The sequence below is a fragment of the Apodemus sylvaticus genome, chromosome 4 (genome assembly GCF_947179515.1).
Source record: "Apodemus sylvaticus chromosome 4, mApoSyl1.1, whole genome shotgun sequence".
Lineage (NCBI taxonomy): Eukaryota > Metazoa > Chordata > Mammalia > Rodentia > Muridae > Apodemus > Apodemus sylvaticus.
Window position 1 is genome coordinate 132,800,260 of NC_067475.1, and position 8,376 is coordinate 132,808,635.

An 8,376-nucleotide genomic window follows, 5' to 3' on the forward strand; every position below is an offset into this window, starting at 1 on the left:
ATTGATCCATTCTTATCTGCTTGTACAAAGCTCAAGTTCAAGTGGATCAATCACTGAAATTAATAGAAAATAAAGTGGGGAAGAGCCTCAAGCACATGGGCCCAGGGGACAGTTTCCTGAACAGAACACTAATAGCTTATGCTCTAAGATCAAGAATTGACAAATGGGACCTCATAAAATTACAAAGCTTCGGTAAGGCAAAGGACACCGTCAATAAGACAAAGCTGCAACCAATAAATCAGGAAAAGATCTTTACCAACCCTACATCTGATAGAAGGCTAATATCTAATATATACAAAGAACTGAAGAAGTTAGACTCCAGAGAACCAAATAATCCTATTAACAGCTAAACAAAGAATTCTCAACTGAGGAATACAGAATGGCTGAGAAGCACCTAAAGAAATGTTCAACATCCTTAGTCATCAGGGACATGCAAATCAAAACAACCCTGAGATTCACCTCACACCAGTCAGAATGGCTAAGATTAAAAACTCAGGTGACAGCAGATGCTGGTGAGGATGTGGAGAAAAAGGAACACTCTTCCATTGTTGATGGGATTGCAAGCTGGAACAACTACTCTGGAAATCAGTCTGGTAGTTCCTCAGAAAATTGGACATAGTACTACTGGAGAACTCAGATATATCACTCCTGGACATATACCCAGAAGATTCTCCACCATGTAATAAGGACACATGCTCCACTATGTTCATAGCAGCCTTATTTATAATAGCCAGAAGCTGAAAAGAACCTAGATGTTCTTCAGGCCCTGAGCAGCTCAGTGGACCATCTGTGTGCCAGCCTGGCCAGGAGGTCGTTTGCCTTGCAGACTGGCCTACACTTGCAGGGGCATGCGCCACCATCTTGGCTACAGACGCCAGAGACAAAGCCAGCTAGCAGACATAGTCCGAGGCTAATATCACTTAGGTCTAAGCCTGGCAGGCTTTTGCTGGCACCCAGGCCCTGGGCAGCTCGGTGGAACATCTGTGTGCCAACCTAGCCAGGAGGTCATTTGCCTGGCAGACTGCCCAGCACTTGCAGGGGCATGCACCACAGCCATCTTGGCTACCTGACAGAACCAGTTAGCAGACATAGCCCAAGGTGAACATTGCTTGGGCCTAAGCCTGTCAGGCTTTTACCTGGACTCAGGGCCTGGGCAGCTAGGCCAGCCAAGTGTGCACCAACCCGGTTAGGGGATCTGTTGCCCTGGAGAGGGATCAGCACTGGGAAAAGGTCCCTGCAGCATCCACCATCATCACTCCCTGAAGGAGCAAACGGGCAACACCAGGTTCACAGAGACAACTTGGGTCAGGGCACAATATGTCTCCAAGGGCACCCAAGAGGAGGGCAGCAAGTCAGCAGTCTGTGCCAGGGGAAACCCAATCATCCAGTGTTGCGGAAATAGCCTTACAGGTTCACAGGAGGTTCAAACACCAGCCAGTGACAACAAGACCAACTACTTCCAGAGATAACAAGAGGGCAAAAGGCAAATGTCGGAACATTACTAACAGAAATCTAGGCAATATGGCAGTGTCTGAACCCAATTCTCCAACAACAGCAAGTCCTAAATACCCCAACACACCAGAAAAAGAAGATTTGGGTTTAAAATCACTGGTCATGATGCTGCTAGAGGAACACAAAAAGGACATAAATAAATCTCTTCAAGAAATACAGGGGACCATGAATAAGTTAGAAGCCCTTACGATGGAGAAACAAAAATCACCTAAAGAAATTCAGGAGAATAAGGGTCAAGAGATAGAAGCCAATAAAGAAGAAACACAAAAAAAAAAACAAACAAAAAAAACCCTTAAAGAAATGCAGGAGAAATTGAGTCAACAGGCAGAAGTCATGAAAGAGGAAACACAAAAATCTCTTAAAGAATTAAAGGAAAACACAAACAAACAAATGAAGGAACTGAGCAAAACCATCTGGATCTAAAAACAGAAGTAGAAACAACTAAGAAATCTAAAGGGAGACAACTTTGGAGATAGAAAACCTCGGGAAGAAATCAGGGGCCATAGATGCAAATATCAACAGATTACAAGAGATGGAAGAAAGAATCTCAGATGCTGAAGATACCATAGAAACCATTGACTCAACAGTCAAAGAAAATGAAAAATGCAAAAAGCTTGTAACCCAGAACATCCAGGAAATCCAGGACACAATGAGAAGACCAAACCTAAGGATTATAGGTATAGATGAGAGTGAAGATTTACAACTGAAAGGGCCAGCAAATATCTTCAATAAAATTATGGAAGAAAACTTCCCTAACCTAAAGAGAGAGATGCCCATGAATATACAAGAAGCCTACAGAACTCCAAACAGACTGGACCAGAATGGAAATACCTCCAGTCACATAATAATCAAAACCCCAAATGTACTAAACAAAGAAAGACTATTAAAGGCAGTAAGAGAAAAAGACCAAGTAACTTATAAAGGAAGACCTATCAGAAATACACCAGACTTCTCACAAGAGACCATGAAAGCTAGAAGATCCTGGGCAGATCTCATGCAGACTCTAAGAGAACACAAATGCCAGCCAAGACAACTATAGCCAGCAAAACTCTCAATCACCATAGATGGAGAAATCAAGATATTCCATGACAAAACCAAATTTACACAATATCTTTCCACAAACCCAGCCCTACAAAAAATAACAGGAGGAAAACTCCAATATAAGGATGGGAACTATACCCTGGAAAAATCAAGATAGTTACCTTCTTTCAGCAAACCCAAAAGAAGATAACCACTGAAATGTAAAAATAACATTGTCATGTCCACTCTCGCCAGCAAAGAGGACGCAACACCAGGGAGTTTCTTCCTTCTTATGGTTTATTCGGGAAACCTTGAATTAAGCTTATTTCTTCTTTTGGTGGCCCCGGGCTCTCTCCCAGCCTGACCTTATATAGCCTACTCAGCCCTGTCTGCCAAGGGAGATAGCCAGGCGTTTCCTCATTGCTGAACTAAGTGAGTTCTTCATTAGCATGTAAGTGTGATAAGGAATACAGCACACTGCGCATGTACTAAAGTAATTTACTACCAGGGAGCTGCATGTGGCCAGCACCATCTTGTAATAGAGATGAACAAAAGGTGGCTTACTACATAACATCAAAAATGACAGGAAGTAATAATTACTATTCCTTAACATCTCTTAACATCAATGGACTCAGTTCCCCAATAAAAAGACATAGACTAACAGACTGGATAAGGAAAAAGGACCCTACATTTTGCTGCATACAGGAAACATACCTCAGTGTCAAAGACAAAAACTATCTTAGAGTAAAAGGCTGGAAGACAATTTTATAAGTAAATGGTCTCAGGAAATGAGCCAGAGTAGCCATTCTAACATCAGATAAAATTGACTTTCAACCAAAAGTCATCAAAAGAGACTCGGAAGGACACTTCTTGCTGGTCAAAGAAAAAATTCATCAAGAAGAAGTCTCAACATCTCAATTCTGAACATCTATGTGCCAAATGCAAGGGCACACTCATTCATAAAAGAAACTTTACTAAAGCTCAAAGCACGCATTGCACCTAACACAATAATTGTGGGTGACTTCAATACTCCACTCTCCTCAATGGACTGATCAGGAAAACAGAAACTAAACAGGGACACAGTAAAACTAATTGAAGCTTTGGACCAATTGGATTTAACTGATATTCATAACATTTCATCCTAAAGCAAAAGAATATACCTTTTTCTCAGCACCTCATGGTACCTTCTCCAAAATCGACCATATAATTGGTCACAAGACAGACCTCAATAAATATAAGAAGATCGAACTAATCCCATGCCTCCTATCAGATCACTATGGAGTAAGAGTGGTTTTCAATAGCAACAAAAACAACAGAAAACCCACATATACATGGAGGCTGAACAATACTCTACTCAATGATACCTTGGCTAAAGAAGAAATAAAGAAAGAAATCAAAGACTGTTTAGAATTTAACGAAAATGAAGGCACAGCATACCCAAATCTTTGGGACACAATGAAAGCAGTGCTATGAGGAAAACTCATAGCCCTGAGTGCCTCCAAAAAGAAACGGGAGAGAGCATACACTAGCAGCTTAATGGCACATGTGAAAGCTCTGGAACAAAAAGAAGCTAATTCACCCAGGAGGAGTAGAAGACAGGAAATCATCAAACTCAGGGTTGAAATCAATCAAGTGGAAACAAAGAGAACCATACAAAGAATCAACAAAACTGGGAGCTCCTTCTTTGAGAAAATCAACAAGATAGATAAACCCTTAGCCAGACTAACCAAAGGTCACAGAGACAGTATCCAAATTAACAAAATTAGAAATGAAAAGGGGGATATAACAGAAACTGAAGAAATTCAAAAAATCATCAGATCCTACTACAAAAGCCTATACTCAAAACAACTGGAGAAACTGGAGGAAATGGACAATTTCCTTGACAGATACCAAATACCAAAATTAAATCAGGACCAAATAGATCATCTAAACAGTCCCATAACCCCTAAAGAAATAGAAGGGGTCATAGAAAGTCTTCCAACCAAAAAAAAGCACAGGACCAGATGGTTTCAGTGCAGAATTCTATCAGACCGTCAAAGAAGACCTAACACCAATACTCTTCAAACTATCCCACCAAATAGAAACAGAAGGAACACTACCCAACTCCTTCTACGAAGCCACAATTACGCTGATACCAAAACCACACAAAGATCCAACAAAGAAAGAGAACTTCAGACCTATTTCCCTTATGAACATCGATGCAAAAATACTCAATAAAATTCTTGCCAACTGAATCCAAGAACACATCAAAATTATCATCCACTATGATCAAGTAGGCTTCATCCCAGGGATGCAGGGATGGTTCAATATATGGAAATCCATCAATGCAATCCACTACATAAACAAACTAAAATAAAAACACCATGTGGTCATTTCAGTGGATGCTGAAAAAGCATTTGACAAAATTCAGCATCCTTTCATGCTTAAAGTCTTGGAAAGAACAGGAATTCAAGACCCATACCTAAACATAGTAAAAGCAATATACAGCAAGCTGGTAGCCAGCAGCAAACTAAATGGGGAGAATCTTGGAGAATCCTACTAAAATCAGGGACTAGACAAGGCTGCTCCCTCTCTCCTTATCTTTTCAATATTGTACTTGAGGTACTAGCTTGGGCAATTAAACAACATAAGGAGGTCAAAGGGATACAAATTGGAAAGGAAGAAGTCAAACTATCACTATTTGCAGATGATATGATAGTCTACTTAAGTGACCCTAAAAACTCCAGAGAACACCTACAGCTGATAAACAACTTCAGCCAAGTGGCAGGTTATAAAATCAACTCAAGCAAATCAGTAGACTTCCTATACTCAAAGGATAAGCAGGCTGAGAAAGAAATTAGGGAAATGACACCCTTCACAATAGCCACAAACAATATAAAGCACCTTGGTGTGACTCTGACCAAACAAGTGAGAGATCTCTATGACAAGAACTTCAAGGTTCTGAAGAAGGAAATGGAAGAAGACCTCAGACAATAGAAAAACCTGCCATGCTCATGGATTGGAAGGATTAATATAGTTAAAATGGCCATCTTGCCAAAAGCAATCTATAGATTCAATGCAATCCCCATCAAAATCCCAACTCAGTTCTTCATAGAGTTAGAAAGAACAATTCTCAAATTCATCTGAAATAACAAAAAACCCAGGATAGCTAAAACTATTCTCAACCACAAAAGAAATTCTGGGGGAATCAGTATCCCTGACCTCAAGCAATACTACAGAGCAATAGTGTTAAAAACTGCATGGTATTGGTACAGTGACTGGCAGGCAGATCAATGGAATAGGATTGAAGATCCAGAAATGAACCCACATACCTATGGCCACTTGATCTTCGACAAATGGGGCTGAAAACATCCAGTGGAAAAAAGATAGCCTTTTCAACAAATGGTGCTGGTTCAACTGGAGGTCAGCATGCAGAATAATGTGAATTGATCCATCCTTATCTCCTTGTACTAAGCTCAACTCCAAATGGATCAAAGACCTCCACATAAAGCCAGACACACTGAAGCTAATAGAAAAGAAACTGGGGAAGACCCTTGAGGACATTGGTACAGGGGGAAAGTTCTTGAATAGAGAAACTTATGCTCTAAGATCAAGAATTGACAAATGGGACCTCATAAAATTACAAAGTTTCTGTAAGGCAAAGGACACCATCAAGAGGACAAATCGGCAACCAACAAATTGGGAAAAGATCTTCACCAGATCAGATAAAGGGCTAATATCTGATATATACAAAGAACTCAAGAAGTTAGACCCCAGAAAACCAAATAACCCTATTAAAAATGGGGTACAGAGCTAAACAACAAATTTTCACAGGAAGAACTTTGGATGGCTGAAAAGCATCTTAAAAAATGCTCAACATCATTAGTCATTAGGGAAATGCAAATCAAAACAACCCTGAGATTTCACCCCACACAATTCAGAATTGCTAAGGTTAAAAACTCAGGAGACTGGAGGTGTTGGCGAGGATGTGAAGAAAGAGGAACACTCCTCCACTGCTAGTGGGAATGCAAATTGGTACAACCACCCTGGAAATCAGTCTGGAGGTTCCTCAGAAAACTGGGCACGTCACTTCGAGAGGACCCTGCTATACCACTCCTGGGCATATACCCAGAGGATGCCCCAGCAAGTAATAAGGATGCATGCTCCACTATGTTCATAGCAGCCCTATTTATAATAGCCAGAAACTGGAAAGAACCCAGGTGTCCCTCAACGGAGGAATAGATACAAAAAATGTGGTATATATACACAATGGAGTACTATTCAGCCACTAGAAACAATGAATTCATGAAATTCTTAGACAAATGAATGGCGCTGGAGAACATCATACTAAGTGAGGTAACCCAGTCTGAAAAGATCAATCATGATATGCACTCACTGATTAGTGGATATTAGCCTAGAAACTTGCAATACCCAAGACATAATCCACACATCAAATGATGTCCAAGAAGAACGGAGGAGTTGTCCCTGGTTCTGGAAAGACTCAGTGCAGCAGTATAGGGGAATACCAGAACAGGGAAATGGGAAGGGGTGGATGGGAGAAAAGGGGGAGGGAAGAGAGCTTATGGGACTTTCAGGGAGTGGGGAGCCAGAAAAGGGGAAATCATTTGAAATATAAATAAAAAATATATCGAATTAAAAAAAGAAGTTAAAAATTGAGCTCTGATCTTTATTGCATAGAGAAAGAAAAAGGTTTTACTCTTTTATTGCTAAATGAATTAAAACGAAGTCTGTAAGAAGAAAGGATTGTTCTCATTAGTAAGACTAAGCTTGCCATGCTATTAAGACCTGTTCTGTGCCATGGTAAGGAGAAACCTGTCTGCTCCTTCTGCTCTCTCTGCAGCTTCTTCTTTTTCCCACTTTCCCTCTGCATTCTGCATATTGCTCTCTTAATTTTTTATGTTGCCTTATTTTTCTAAGTAATTCCACTCTGCATTCTCCTAATTTGCCCTCTTCTCCTGCTCCAATGTAACAGTGCTCTTGCTCCCAGTGCTTTCTAATATTGTATCTTCCAATGTAATCTTTGCTAGTCTTTTGTACCTTTTCTAGGAGAATAGATCACATGGTTTTTCCAAGCACCCCCCCCCATTTTAAAAAAGTTCACTTGAAGTTCAAACTTAAATTCAAATAATTAAGTTTAGAACAGAGAATGTTTACATGAATACGCATTAAGATATTAAGTTTATCTGGTTAAACATTCATTATCTGTAACTAGCTCTACACTCTACAGGTTCATGGAGAGTTAAAGACCATTACTATGTTATCACTGATATACATACATACATACATACGTACACACACACACACATATAGAGACTGGGTTTACGTATAACACATATACATATGTTATGTTTATTTTTTATTATTTTATTTACATTTCAAATGTTATCCCCTTTCCTGATCTCCCCTCAGAAACTCCTTATCCTGTCCCCTCTCTTGCTGCTATGAGGGTGTGCCCCCTTCTACCCATCCACTCCCACCTCTCAGCTCTCTCATTCACCCTATGTGGGGGCACTGAGCCTTCGCAGGACCAAGGGCTTCTTCCGTTGATGCCCAACAAGACCATCCTCTGCTACATATATGGCTGGAGTCATGAGTCCTTCCATGTGTACTCCTTGGTGATTTAGACCCTGGGAGCACTGGTTGGTTGATATTGTTGTTCTTGTGGAGTTGCAAACCCCTTCAACTCCTTCAGTTCTTTCTCTAACTCCTCCATTGGGAACCGCAGAATCAGCTCACTTGTTGGCTGTGAGCACCTGCCTCTGTATATGTCAGGCTTATATATATGAAGAGCCTCTCAGGAGACAGCTATATCAGGCTCCTGTCAGCAAGCACTTGTTGGCACCC